This window comes from Vipera ursinii (genome assembly GCF_947247035.1).
Source record: "Vipera ursinii genome assembly, chromosome: 2".
Classification (NCBI taxonomy): Eukaryota; Metazoa; Chordata; class Lepidosauria; order Squamata; family Viperidae; genus Vipera; species Vipera ursinii.
This window is the reverse complement of record NC_139513.1, coordinates 151,480,693-151,496,234: the sequence shown is the minus strand read 5'-3', so window position 1 is coordinate 151,496,234 and position 15,542 is coordinate 151,480,693.

The window sequence follows — 15,542 nt, the reverse complement described above, 5'->3', positions numbered from 1 at the left end:
GATCAGCAAAAGTCTTCAGATTCTTCACAACGCATTCATAGCCAAGCTGTGGGAGGAGCACGGCCTAAAGTAACCAGTCCTATCAAAGCTGTGGTCCAAGAGCTTTTCGGGGATATACATGGCAACTAAATTTTTAACCTGGAATGTTAATGGACTAAACTCACCGCAGAAGAGGAAGAAAGTTTTTCAATATTTAAAACAATTTAAGATAGATGTTATATGCCTGCAAGAAACGCATATTAGAGTTTTGGATCAAAAGTATTTATTGAACTCGAGGCTGGGTACGCAATTTGTTGCTTCTGCAGAGAATAAGAAAAATGGAGTGGTTGTTTATGTTAAAAGTGCCTTAACAGCGGACCTAATTGAAGCAGATAAGCATGGAAGATATGTTATGATCGAGCTGTTGTTTGAAGGTAAAAAGACGCTTTTAGTTGGATTATATGCTCCAAATCAACAACAAGCTGACTTTTTTAGTTTACTTCATACAAAGCTTACCCAGTTGGATTATAAATCCTTTATTTTTATGGGGGACTGGAATGGAGTTATGGATGTACAGTTGGATAAGGCTGGAGCCTTTAAACGCATTCCAAGTCACGCTAGACTGCCTAAATCTTTTTTTTGAAATGAAGGATGACCTGGAATTGCGAGATATTTGGCGTGAGAGACATTTGCGGGAGAAGGATTATACATTTTATTCTGATAGACACCAATCTTTTTCGAGGATTGATTTTATTTTGTTGACTAATGATCGTCTTTTGAGAACTAAAAAGGTGAAAATCTGCGCAAGAATTATCTCTGATCACAGTCCAGTGTGGTTGGAGATTGATAAGGAAAGAGGAGATAGACGCTCATGGCGCGTAAATGAGAATTTGTTTAGAAATCAGAGAAATGTGGAAGAATGCAAACAGCGGATGAAGGATTTTTTTGAGATGAATATGAATAAGGGTACCTCTATGGATATGGTTTGGGATGCTAGCAAGGCCTATATGAGAGGGGTGTTGATATATATGAATAATAGACATAGACGTGCAGTGGAAACTAGAAGGAAAGAACTGGAGAATGAAATAAAGGAAAAAGAAAAGGCTTTGATTTTGAACCCAGAGGAGGTGAAGATCAAGGAGGCTATTAGACTGTTACGAGGACAATTTGATAAATTAATGGCTGATCAAGTGGCGACCAATCTGCGGTTTGCTAGGCATAATACTTTTTGCAATGCTAATAAGCCAGGCAGATGGTTGGCTTATAGACTGAGGAAAAAACAAAGGGCATCTAATATAGATAAGATTGAGTATAAAGGAAGGGTTGTGTATCAACAGAATCTTATTAAGGATGCCTTTGTGGATTTTTATTCGAAATTATATACTAAAGAGGACATTAATGCAAAAGATATTGATACGTATTTGGAGAAGGCTAGCATCCCGGTTCTTACGCAAGTACAAAAAGAGGGGATTAACCAACTGATTACAGAAGAAGAAATTTTTACAGCTATTAAGGAACTGAAGGTGGATAAAGCACCAGGCACTGATGGCTTGACTGCGGCCTATTATAAAAACTTACAATTAGAGATGATAAAACCATTAAAGGAACTGTTCCAGACAATCCAGAGGGGGGGAAAGGTGCCCCCGTCTTGGAGAACAGCTTTTATCTCTTTGATTCCGAAGGAAGACCAGGATGCTACTTTAGTTAAAAATTACAGACCGATATCGCTTTTAAATATAGATTATAAGATATTTGCTAAGGTTTTGGCTAATAGACTGATGAGGGTTCTGCAACAGGTGATTCATGGGGACCAAACGGGGTTTATTAGTGGAAGACAAATGAAAACTAATGTGAGACATATAGTTGATGTGTTAGAGTTTTTGGAAAGGCACAACCAGATCTCTGCTGCGCTAATCTTTTTAGATGCTGAAAAGGCTTTTGATCAATTGCACTGGCAATTTTTGTTGAAAGTTTTAGACAAAATGGATTTTGGGGAAAATTTTTTACAACCGATTAGGGCATTATACCAAAAACAAACTGCCCGAATTATAGTTAACAATAGTTTGACAACAGTATGTAATATTGAGAAGGGCACAAGGCAAGGGTGTCCGCTATCGCCCTTGTTATTTATATTAACATTAGAGATATTATTGGTTAAGATTCGGAATTCGGAAAAAATTAAGGGGATACAAGTTGGAGATCAGGATTACAGATTGAGAGCATTTGCAGATGATCTGGTTGTTACAGTGACCCAGCCAGAGAACTCTGTTGTGGACCTGATGGAGATAATAACACAATATGGGAAGGTTTCTGGATTTAAAGTAAATATACAGAAAACTAAAATTTTGGCTAGAAATATGACAGTTTCGCAGAAGGCTCTCCTAGAAGGATTAACTGGATTTGAGATTGTTAAAAGGGTTAAATATTTGGGGGTGATTTTGTCGCCCTCTAATACAAAGCTATATAAAAATAATTATGAAAAGTTATGGGGGAAAATTCAAAAAGAACTGGAGAGTTGGGGAAAATTGCAATTGTCCTTGTTGGGACGGATTGCAGCAGTGAAAATGAATGTCCTGCCCAAATTTTTATTCTTATTTCAAATGATACCGATTCTTAAGAAAGACTCTAACTTGTAGGAATGGCAGCGTGGTATCAATAAATTTGTGTGGGCAGGGAAAAAGCCACGAGTTAAACTTAAGATTATGCAGGATACTCGTGAGAGAGGTGGCCTTAAAATGCCTAATTTTAAATTATATTATGAAGCTGCTGCACTAGCAGGAATAAGTGATTGGATTAATTTGACACAATCGAGGTTATTAAATCTTGAGGGCCATGATCTGTTGTTTGGCTGGCATGCATATTTGTTGTATGATAAGAAGGTAGATACTGTGTTTAGGATGCATATTTTAAGACAGGCATTGCTGAGAGTTTGGAAGAAGTATAGACATAAGTTAAGCAGCAAGATACCATTGTGGGCAATCCCAAAACACGCAATAGAAAATATACATGCTGGTTTCAAACATGATGAGACTACTTACAAGGAAATTTTAAGTTTGGAAAGGAATATTTGGTGCTTGAAATCATATAGTTTCTTGCGAGAAGAGAAGGTTGTTCAGACTTGGTTTCAATATATTCAGTTACAGGCCAGGTGGAAAGAAGACCAAAAAAATGGATTTGCAACGACTGATGAAAATTTGATAAAGCAAATTAGAAATCAAGGACCAGCACATATTAAACGGATATATCTTGCATTGATAGAGATCGATTCAGAAACAGAGCTTGTTAAGGATTGTATGATAAAATGGGCCCAAAACATTCAGGAAGTTATTACAATGGACACGTGGGAAAAGATCTGGGTGAGGAATGTAAAATTCACTCAAGCTCAAAATCTAAGAGAGAACTTTTACAAAATGTTTTATAGATGGCATCTAGATCCTAAAAAGCTTGCAAGTATGTATCCGAATTATCAGCCTAAATGTTGGAGGTGTGGTGATGAAGAGGCAACATATTTTCACATATGGTGGACATGTAAAAAGGTCAAGGCTTTTTGGATAAAAGTCTGGTGGAACATGCAGAAGATTTTTAAACAGAGGATAAAGTTTTGTCCGCAATTTTTTTTGTTGGGAATAATTGTTGACGCTACAGTTGTGGACTCTAAGTTGATGTTGAATTTAGTTACGGCAGCAAGACTTTTGATAGGTCAATATTGGAAGAAAGAGGAACTGCCGACTATACAAGAGTGGATTTTAAAGGTTTCCGACTTGGCAGAGATGGCGAAGATTTCGGCCTATTTGAAAGATTACTCGCAAGAACATTATATTATGGAATGGAGAAAATGGATTGAGTTTATCCAGAATAAGTATAGGGTCAAGAAATTTTATCTAGCATTTGAATAAGTCTTCTTTCGTTTTCTTTTTTCTTTTTTTATTTTGTCTTCTATATATATTTAATAATGCTAAGTTTTGTTTGATCCTATATAAGTTAGAGAGTGATGGATTTTAGAATTTATAGTTGTTAGTATATGGTTGTTTATGATTGCTTTTTTATATATAAATACCTTGTATTTAGCTCTGGGAAGTCCGGGGGGGGAGGGGGGTTGGGGGGAGGTGGGGGGGAGGAGGGAGGGGGGGAGGGGGGGGGAAGGGGGGAGGTAGGGAGGGGAGGAGGGAGGGGGAAGGGGTTTTTTTAAAGGAAAACTGTATTTTTAAAACTTTTCAATAAAAAAAAAACAACCCAGCTGAAGGCCTAGGACTGGGGCAATGGTGCGCATGCCCACAGAGAGGGCTCTGCATGCCACCTGTGGCACGCATGCCATAGGTTTGCCACCACGGGTATAGGGTCTCCTGCTTGAGCAAAGGGTTGGACTGGAAGACCTCCAAGGTCCCTTTCAACTGCTACTCTGTTATATTATGCAAAGCGCAGAGTGACAAGAACTCAAAACAGCCTGCATAAATCTCAGCAGCATTAGGCGGAGGCCTAAAGCAAAAAGGTTTTATAAAACCCAGCTGAAGGCCTAGGACTGGGATGATGGCGCGTGTGTCCACCATGGCCCTAGATCCTGCCAAACTAGCAGTTTGAAAGCAGGCAAATGCAAGTAGATAAAATAGGTACCCCATGGGTGGGAAGGTAACAGTGTTCCATGACACCATGCTGGCCACAAGACTGCGGAAATGTCTTTGAACAGTGCTGGCTCAATGGCTTTGAAATGGAGGTGAACACCACCCCATACGGCTGGCAATTACTAGTGAAGTAAAATCCACAGGAATTCCTTACCTTTCCTTTACCTTTTAAAATTTAACTATTTGACTTTTTAAAGGAAAAAAAATTCAGTAGAGGCAAGAAAGGAAAGGGCCACAGATATAGTGTCCTAATAAAATGTGGAGGAACGGAGAGACAATTGACGGGGTTTGTAGATACAATTTTTATAAAATGGAGAGAGACGTGTATTTGGTAATTCTTTAGGTCAAGTATACTTGTATCTATGGCCTTTTTCCTTTGTATATTTATTTATAGTATATTCAAACATATTTATACAGGCAACAGTAAGATAAAGCCTGAAGCAAAGAATGGGAGAAATTCAGTTAAAAAGAAATAAAATGTGAAAGAACACTTCTTTGCCACGATGGGCAGAGTGTAAATAGCACAAAGTAACCGGTCCCTGGTGCCCAAAAGGTTGGGGACCTCTGGTCTAAGGGGTTCTGTCCTGGGCCCGTTGTGTTTGAATATTTTTGAAAATAACTTAAGACACCTCCTTAGTCATAAAGAAATGAAGGAAACGCTCATCAATATTGCAGACAACACAAGATTGGGGAAGAGGAGTTACTAACACCTCAAAAGACTTGGAACGGTATCCAACAATATGCAGTTCAATATTTGTAGGCTATGTATGTATGTATGTATGTATGTATGTATGTATGTATGTATAGAACCATAAATGTATGGTTCTACATTTATGTAGGAAAGATAGGTGCAAGATACAAGTACCTGCTGAGCAGTACTACTATGAGAAGGATCTGGGCATCCTGGTAAACCACAGATTACAAATTACAGCTGCCAAAACAACCAGTGCAAACTGGTGACAACAGCAGAGATATAATGCAGCGAACAAGGCAAACTTTATGATGACTGATCAGATTGTAGCTGGAATACTGTGTCCAATTCTGCCAGATGCTGAAGAAATATAAACCCCAGAGTCATTCTGTCGTCCTCGTGTTGAGCCAAAGCCAGTTCAACCCCAGCCCTGCTAATTTTCAAAATCCCTTGTCAGGCAGGCTAGAGAGGAACTATAAGCACCTTCCCTACGGAGTGACTAGCTGAGTGGCAAAGCATTTGTTTGGAAGAATATGGCATTCTAGGTAACTTAATGATCAATTAACACAGGGGTGTCAAACTCAATTTCATTGAGGGCCGCATCAGCATTGCGGTTGCCCTCAAGGGGCCGGGTGGGTATGGCCAGGGTGGGCGTGGCGTACTGGGTGGGTGTGGCTAGAGTGCGTATGGCCTACTGGGTGGGCGTGGCCAGCTCTACATCGTTCGCATCAAGGGTGCCTATGGGGGCCTGGGCAGGAGTGGGACAGATCTGAGGGTCTCTGGCAGAAGGAGGGTCTCTGGGCCAAGGCCAAGGCAGTGGGGGCCGTTCCCTCCCTGTTTCCAGGATGGTTTTGGGGGCCACAAGAAACCACTTCGTGGGCCGTATCCGGCCCCTGGGCCTTGTGTTTGACATGTCTGAGTTAACACATTATGAGAAAAATGCATGCCTCCCCCTCAAGAAATATGGTCAGTCAGAGTAAACATACTATGGCTGAATTAACCTCACATATTTTTTTGGGACAGCCTGCCTTTAATTCAAATTTTGGATTAGGAAAGCACTAAGAACCCTTGCGTATATTACAGGGAGCCCTCAACTTACAAAAGTTTGTTTAGTGACTACAGCAGAGAGTTCAAAGTTACAACGGCACTGGAAAAAGTGACTTATTACTGTTTTCACACTTGTGACTATTGCAGCATCCTCTTGGTCACGTGATCAAAATTCAGATGGTTGGCAACGGGGTCGTATTTATGATAGTTCTGGTTTCACGTGATCCCTTTTTGCAACCTTCTAACAAGCAACGTCAATGCAGAAGCCAGATTCACTTAACAACCGAGTTACTAACTTAACTGCAGTGTCAAGCTAAACGTCCACGCCGGAGAGCGCAAGCCTGAAGAACGACGATGTGGCACGGTTGACTGCAAGAAAACCTTTACTATGAAGAGATCCATGCAAATACAAAGTCAGCGTTGGGAGTCACTCACCCCCAACGCGTCTTTTAAACTTTGCCGATAATTGGGCAACAGCCCCACCCTTTCCCCCGCGCAGATCAGCATCCGCCTGAGCTGCATAAAAACCCCACCCCCCTATCCCGTCGTCCCACGCCCTGCTTCTCCCCCTGACGCCGAGGTCCATACAGCGTGGAGGAAGGTGTAAGCCCAGCATCCCCCTCTCCCGTACCCCAAAGTCCCCGTTGTGCTCCCCCCCACCATCTCAGCATCCCGTGCCACACCCGCAGCCCCCTGGCAGCCCCCGTCGTCCAAGCACAGCTGTAGAGCGCCCTGCACTGCCGCCGGAATGCGAGCAGCTGAAACGTCCGGCTGAAGCGGCTGGGGCTCCGTGAGTCTTGCGCAGCTGCTGATGGTCGTTTCCAGCCGCTTCACAGCTGATCGGGCAGGCGCGGGTCCTGCGCGGCTGCCGGTGGCCGTTTCTGGCCGCCGCACAGCTGATCGGGCAGGCGCGGCTCCTGTGCGACTGCCGGTGGCTGTTTCTGGCTGCTCCACAGCTGATGGGCCAGGCGCGGCTCCTACGCGGTCGCCTGCGGTTGTTTTCGGCCGCCTTGCAGCTGCTGGGTGTGGGCGTGGCTGGACCTCCTCCCGGCCCACGTGGATACTGTTTCTGGTGCTCCCCTGAGTCCTGTTGTGGTGTCGAGCCCGAGGGGCTTGACACAGAGATTCACTTAACAATTGAGGCAAGGTCGTCAAATGGGACAAAACTCATTTAACAAGTGTCTCAGCAACAGAAAATTTTGGGCTCAATTGTGGTTGTAAGTCAAGGACTAGCTATACACTGATCTGAAAAAAGATTACTTCCCCCCCTCCCTCCCTCAATTTTCAATTTACCTTTAAAATGGGAAAATTGGAAGCGGGTTTAATATTCAGAATTATCTTTCTTTCAGATAATTACACTGAATTCCTGCATAGGGAACATAAAAATCCATAAAGTATAATATTAATCCCACTGGTACTATTGGAAGAGAATGACAATAGATTCCTTCCAAATCCAGCCAGACGGAACAAAAAAGCAGCAGACCAAAACTATCCTGATAGTAGCTATATTTTTCTGGTTGGAGAAGCTTTGCCTTTCTGGCTTCATGGATTACAGTGTTGGTATATAGAAGGTGCCCCTGGAAAAGGATAATCTAGGAATAGTGGACACTCCATTTCCCATTGTTTGGGGAGTGGCTAGGAAAAATCATGACTCCAGATATGTAAGATGGCTGCTAGGTACTGTAGCAAATTTAAAACGGCATCTCCCCAGTTCAACTGCTCAGTGATTGGGAATCACACTTTGCATCACATCAAAAACATTTTAAGCCCTGGTTTATTGAATTTATCTCAGTTGCAAGTTGCAACTTATCACATTAAGCCAAAAACTACTTTTTACCAATCACATTATGAGTTAGTGCACTGTTTTACATTCAGACAGTTGATTAGGGCGGTCACGAATGTCGTCTGGGTATTGCTGAGTCTTAGGTATTTCAACTTCCCCCTTAATAAAATTTTCCTACATCCAACCCAAAAGGACCATACAAGATGAGGAATTTGTTCTTAAAAGTATTGCTAGGAAATAATAAGTAAGGCTACGCTGGGGTCTCTTCCAATTCTGTGCTCTGTGATGGGAGATTTTAAAGGGGGACCAGGGAAGAATTATCATTGGCTGCCCATCTTGATCGCTGTGTTGCTTTTAGGGGAGAAACCCTGGAGGGAGAAGGCCTCCTTCATAATCCCGCTTGATGGTTTCCAGAGGCATCTGGTCAGCCACTGGGTGACACCAAATGTTGGACTACGTGGATTTTGAAGTGATCTAGCAGGGCTCTTCCTATACTTATTGAAGAGGCATCACATATTCAGGCTGGTTGGACAACCTTTTCTTATCAAGGACCAGCAAAGAATAAATTGGTTCTCCCTTCCTCTCTGCCAGCCAAATGTGCACAAATAGGAAGCAGACTGGATGCTTTTGCAGAGAGGCACAAAAGAGACTCAGAACACAAAGGAGACTTAGGCTGAGCAGTGAAAAACCTAAAAGTAATTTGGGATGCTGGCGTGTTAAAACGATGCAAGGTACATGCAAGTGAATACTGTGCCGCCAACTTTGTTTAGGCTATATAGTTAATACTGTACATACAATAATGTAATACTGTACAGCAGGGCTTTTCAACCAGTGGTACGGGTACCACCTGTGGTACATTGGCAGCTGGCAGGTGGTATGCGACCATCCTAGAAAAGTGGTAGCGGGGGAGGGGAATGAGCTGAATGGGTGGCAGCACCGCACAAGCCTGAGCGAGAGATGGTTGGAGCTGCAGGGCTGTTAGGGCTCAGCGGAAGCACCAGGATCAGTGCTGCTTTCCAGCTGATCGGTGCTTCTTTGGGGCTGTCAGTGCTCAGTGGAAGCGCCAGGATCCAGCTAGAGCTCGGCACTGATCCCGGCGCTTCTGAGTCCAGAAGAAGCACTGATCAGCTGGAATGTTGCAGCATCCCCAGGGTCTTGTGATTTACATTCAGATGCTTGGCAACTGATTCATATTTATGACGGTCAGTGTCCCAGGGTCATGTGAAGTGACCAAAACCTGCTGCAACCACCCAGCAGAGGGGGGGAATAAAAACCAAACACCCCCCACCCCATCCCGGCTGCCAATCCTCAACAGAAATGCTCACAACAATGTAAACCTCGAACAGGAGGAAGAGCGCCGCCGGGCGGGCAGGCAGGCAGCTGTCTTGCTCAGCTGTGGCTTGGGGGGGCACTTTTTTCAATGCCATTGTAACTTCGATTCGAACAGTCACTAAGAGAACTGTTGTAAGTCAAGGACTACCTGTACTTCATCACTTTTTCCTTTTTTTTTTTGGTCATCAAGTTTTTGACACCTTGCTAAGCGACTGGTGGTACTCGGATGTTGCCATATTCTAAAAATGGTACAATGGGTGAAAAGGTTGAAAAAAAGGACTTCCCCCAACCTTCGCTCATTTCGCCGGGACCTGAAAACTTGGCTCTTTGATCTGTTTGGTCCAGACTGTGGGGTTGTTAATTTAACTGGGTTTTAGTTTTACTCTTGGGGCTTGAATTTAATTTAATTGTTTTAATTGATTTTAATTTTTTGTATTTCATGGTTTTAACTGCCCTGTAAACCGCCCTGAGTCCTACGGGAATAGGGTGGTATACAAATTCAATAAAATAAAATAAATAAAATAGAAGCCCTGCTGTACATGATATTTACAAACACTACCAAGTCTCATAAACGGTTAGCGACATTATTCCAAAGCACATCAAACCTAGACAGGTACAGCCGGGATCTGGGACAATTATCACAAAATTTCCAAAGCAAAACAGAAAAAAAAACCTAAACTCACTATTTTAATCACACGTTTATGAATCTAAAAAAAGAGGAGGGGATGGGGAATCCCTAGCAGTATTTTTTAAAAGCAAAACCTCAGACAGTAAAATATTCATTAGGAATAAACGTGGTACAGAGTGAGTTTACAAAGTGCTTCCTCAGGAAAAATAAAAAGCTGTGCAGAGGCAAGAGAAGGTTTTGGTGAAAGTGTGGAACTGATGCAAAATGCCTCAGTGCAAGGAAAGGGAAGCGGATGGAAGACGTTGCTTTAAAAGCATAAAAACTGCAGATCCTTCTACAATGGAAAAACAAATAAGAAACGTGTTGAGATAGCTACTTAAGGAAAGGTCTGCTGGATCAAACCATGCATCCATCGAGTCCAATATTTTGACTGGAGGGTGCTTCCTCCCTTCTGTTGTAGTTTTCCAGCAACCAGGATATAAAGAATGCTGTCTATAATTAAGGAGGTAGTAAACAACAATCAATAGCAGTAGCCATTGATAGCCTGATTCTTCATGAACTTGTCCAGTGTCTCTTTAATAGCACCTACGGTATATTGGCTGCCATGCCCATAGCTGCTGGCAGCAAATTGTACCGTCACTCTCTCTAGCTGGCTGGCAGACTGGCTAACTATATATAGCTAGCTATCATTTTGTTTACATACTGATGGACTTAGAAAACATCTCCCAGCAATTCACATCATGAAAAGCATAAAAAACATAATAAAAACCTAAACACCAATGAAAGCTGAAATCTGCCGTAACACAGCGGGCACAATAGTGGCCATTCCCTCCCCAAAGAACCTCCATAACAGCTGTGTCTTTAATAATTTCCAGAAGGCCAGCAGTGAGAGTGAAAGACTAATTTCCAGGGGGGGGAAATTGGAGGCTGCAAGTGACAAGACATCGCCCACAAGGCCCAGGCCCCTTTCAGCTCACCTAACTGGGGGACCATTAAAAGATGTCCGTCAAGTCTGCACTGGATGAAATGAGTGAGCTGTTTCTGGACAAGCAAGACTTGTCTTCTATGTGTCCTACTGCCAAATCATATATAGGACTTTATACAGTACTATGGGTTAAAGCCAACACTTCAAATTGTATCTGGAAATGTAAGCATAGCAGCAATTGTAAAACAGATGTGTATGCGTAAAAAAATATTTTCCTTCCTTCAGGGGAAAAAACATAAATCTAATCATTGGAACTGTTGAGTTTATAGTTAGGGTTGTCCAACAGAGAAGATGTTTTATAAAATACGTTGGAATTTCATATAAAGGTGATGAATTCACCTAAACACATACTGTTTGCTCATCCATGCTCAAATTATGGATCAATGCAGTCATGTTGCACATACCTGGTGTTCCCTATGAAGACTTGAGGCCGGGGTCTCCAGCAAGTATCTCTTTGACCCAGCAGTGGGATATCTGGGCCAGAGGTGGAGACCAGCAATAGATTGTTAGTCTTCTCCTGCAACAGCCTACCCAACACCCCCACCATATATTCTATGATTTGTCACAATCAAAATAACAATGCTTTCTTCCACGTCATATAATGTGCAACTCCTTTCTAAGCAAGCATCTAGGAAGCAATTCACATTCCACAGGTCTAACCTATCAACTATCTCAGCTCTTCTCTTGGTCCCAATTAGCTATTCCTCCCCTTTCAGCTCTATTGAAAGATTTTAAAGAGGCATTGTCTACCTCTGAAATCTAGGCATTTAAAGAACAAAATGATTAATCCTGTTCTATACAAGTAGTTCGCTGAATGTCTTTTTTCCCAAAAGAAAAAGGAAGGAAATCTGATATATGGACTTAATTAAAATAACTCACATTGTGTTTAAAAAGCTTTCAGATTTGACGGTAGGACCTTATCTGTCTTGATTCTGGAACTTTCCCTTAAAATTCTGCTTAAGTAAGCACTTCAAATGTGCATGAAACAGTGAAAGCATTCCTATTATGAGTAAATTGTTGTATGATTGAGTCAGGTCCTAGCTCGTTAAGCTTGGAATGATTTAATGATTTAATTGTAGTATTATCAAGTTGTCTTACTAATTATGCTCCTGCTGGGCATCAAATGTAACAGTTTTTACCTTCATGGAGATGGAGGAACAGTCTTTTATATTCTTGTAATTCTTGTAATATATACAATAAAGAGAAACTTTTATTTAATATGATTGAAGGATTTAAATGTTTCCTTCAGTAGAAATAAGAATTATATCTTTTAACTAAGACACATTACCTTAGAGGGACACTTTCAAAAGTAAATTGAGACAAGAGGTGTTGGAAGAAAAGTCTTCATCGTGGTTCAGTCCAAGGTGGGAATAAACATGGCGACTGCTTTAGAAAGAAGGTTGCAGTTTATTGAAGAGGAGAACCAGACCGAAAGATGGCTCTGCCAGAAAAGAGAAAAAAGGGCTGTGCATATATAGGAGTGGGTTTTTATACCCTCTGGAGCCTTTTGTTTGGACTTGTTTCCTGTTCCTGTTTTGAGGCTTTGTATTTCGTATGTCATGTATTTTGACCTGGGTCCCTTTGGCATCTGTAAGTTAATCCTATTATGTCCTGTCTTAGACTTTGGGTGGGGTATGTAGATTTTAGGTGTCTTTGTCTTCTTAATCTTCTAGCTCCAACCTTCCTGGATTTATATCTGCATTTCTATAGAGCTGGTTTCTGCTTGGGGGAGGCAGTTGTTGTTAGCTGCCGACCCATCGTGACCCCATGGACAACATTCCTCCAGGCCTTCCTGTCCTCTACCATCTTCTGGAGTCCATTTAAGCTCACGCCTACTGCTTCAGTGACTCCATCCAGCCACCTCATTCTCTGTCGTCCCGTTCTTCTCTTGCCCTCAACCTTTCCCAGCATTAGGCTCTTCTCCGGTGAGTCTTTCCTTCTCATTAGGTGGCCAAAGTATTTGAGTTTCAACTTCAGGATCTGGCCTTCTAAAGAGCAGTCAGGGTTGATCTCCTCTAGGACTGACCAGTTTGATCGCCTTGCAGTCCAAGGGACTCGCAGGAGTCTTCTCCAGCACCATAGTTCAAAGGCCTCAATTCTTTGGCGCTCGGCCTTTCTTATGGTCCTCACTGCCATACATTGCAACTGGGAAGACCATAGCCTTGACTATACGCACTTTTGTTGGCAGGGTGATGTCTGCTTTTTAGTGTGCTGTCTAGATTTGCCATGGCTTTCCTCCCGAGGAGCAAGCCTCTTTTAATTTCTTGGCTACAGTCCCCATCTGCAGTGATCTTGGAGCCCAGGAAAATAAAATCTGTCATTACCTCTATTTCTTCCCCATCTATTTGCCAGGAATTGAGAGGGCCGGATGCCATGATCTTGGTTTTCTTAATGTTAAGTTTCAATGGGGGAGGCAGACTTGGGACTATTAAGAAAAACTGGGCATGCTTTTCTGCCTCTTTAAGATCCTTTGAGGAAATATATTTTTCTGCCCTTTTAATATTTCCTTCTCTGGGGGGTTGTCTTCCTACGGAGAAAAACAACCTTATATTCATGGTCACATTTTCAGCTGAGTAAGGCCTGAAGAGGCAGAGGCATTGAGTTCCATCCACTGACTCATTCCCATTTGAGACCAGACTCAAGGAACAGTCTTGTTATCCCAAATCTGCCTGTGTTAACTGTGGCTTTAGCAAGTCCTTCCTTTAGGGACTTCTTAACTTCACTATTATTTCCCTCTAATTTAATAGGGTTTTTTATGGATTTGAAATGCATCATTTCCTTGTATTTTGGTATTTGCATTTTGATCCTGACACAGGAGGAGCTACAGTAGAAGTTCTGCAAAAGCCTCTCTTTGCTATAACCACTGTGGGAAACCACTGGAAATCTTTGCAGTGGCTCTCCAAGATCCACAATGGTGCTTTGTGAGCAGATTGGGAAGATCCGTACATTGGTTTCCCCAAATATTGATGTTATGTGGCAAGGTAACTGAAAGCATTTGTAGGTGGAATTGAGATTCAACTTTCACTGTCCACTCAGATGGAAAGACTAGCTGACCCTGAATGGAAAACCTAAGTAGCCTTATCTAGAATCTGATTAAAATTTGAAAGAAACCACCAAGATATTCCAGGGCTGTAGCCTAATCTGAAAATTAAAAAAAAGAAAAAGAAAACAACCAAAGGCAACAATGATCCAAGCATCAGGCAACAATGGCAAACCACTGTTTTGCCAAGATAACATGGGTGTATGCCCATATAATCACCAGAATTTATTTTGGATTCAAGAAATAATAGAGCCTTGGTGGAGCAGTGGGCTAATGCCTCCTTAAGTAACACCAGCTGCCTGCAATTAGTGCAGGTTCGCATCCCACCAGGCTCAAGGTTGACTCAGCCTTCCATCCTTCCGAGGTAGGTAAAATGAGGACCCAGATTGTTGGGGGCAATTAAGCTGACTTTGTAATAATGCTGCTTGGGGGGGGGGAAAGCCCTAATAAGCAGGCATATACATAGAATGAAGGCTATTGCTAAGCACATTGATTTGTGCTTTTAATTGTAAGCCGCCCTGAGTCTTCGGAGAAGGGCAGGATATAAATGGGATTAAAATAAAAAAAATAAAAAATAAAATGCTCCCTTTACCATATACAGGTAGTCCTTGACTTACAACAGTTAATTTAGTGACCGTTCAAAGTTACAGTGCACTGAAAAAAGTGACTTATGACCCATTTTTCACACTTACGACCGTTGCATCTCCATAGTCACGATTTACATCTGGATGCTTGACGACCGACTCCCATTTAAGATGGTTAGCATCCAGGTTAGTATCACGTGATCCTCTTTGGGGAGCCTTCTGACAAGCCAAGTCCATGGAGAAGCCAGATTCACTTAAACCACCGTGCTACTAATTTAGAGAACCGCAGGGATTCATTCTCTCAAGAAACGTGGTAAAATGGGCCAAAGCTCACTTTTAACCAACGTTAAAAGGATGGGGAGGAACAGACTTCAGCTCAACCCTGACAAGACTGAGTGGCTGTGCATTCCGGCATCCCGGGACATTCAAAATGTTCCATTTCTTTCTATGGGGGGTGAGCTCTTACCCCCCGTGGATAGGGCTCGCAACTTGGGAGTCCTCCTAGATTCACGGCTTACCCTAGAAGATCATGTAGTGGCCGTGACTAGGGGGGCTTTTGCCCAGGTTCGCCTGGTGCGCCAGTTGCGGCCCTATCTGGACCGGGATGCCCTGTGCACGGTCACTCATGCGCTCGTGACCTCTCGCCTTGACTACTGTAATGCTCTCTACATGGGGCTTCCCTTGAAGACCACTCGGAGGCTCCAACTGGTACAGAATGCGGCCGCGAGAGTTGTCTTGGGAGTTTCCCGGTACTCCCATGTTACACCTTTGCTCCGCGAGCTGCATTGGTTACCAGTTGTCTTCCGGGTGAGGTTCAAGGTCTTGGTTATGATCTTTAAGTCCCTACATGGCAT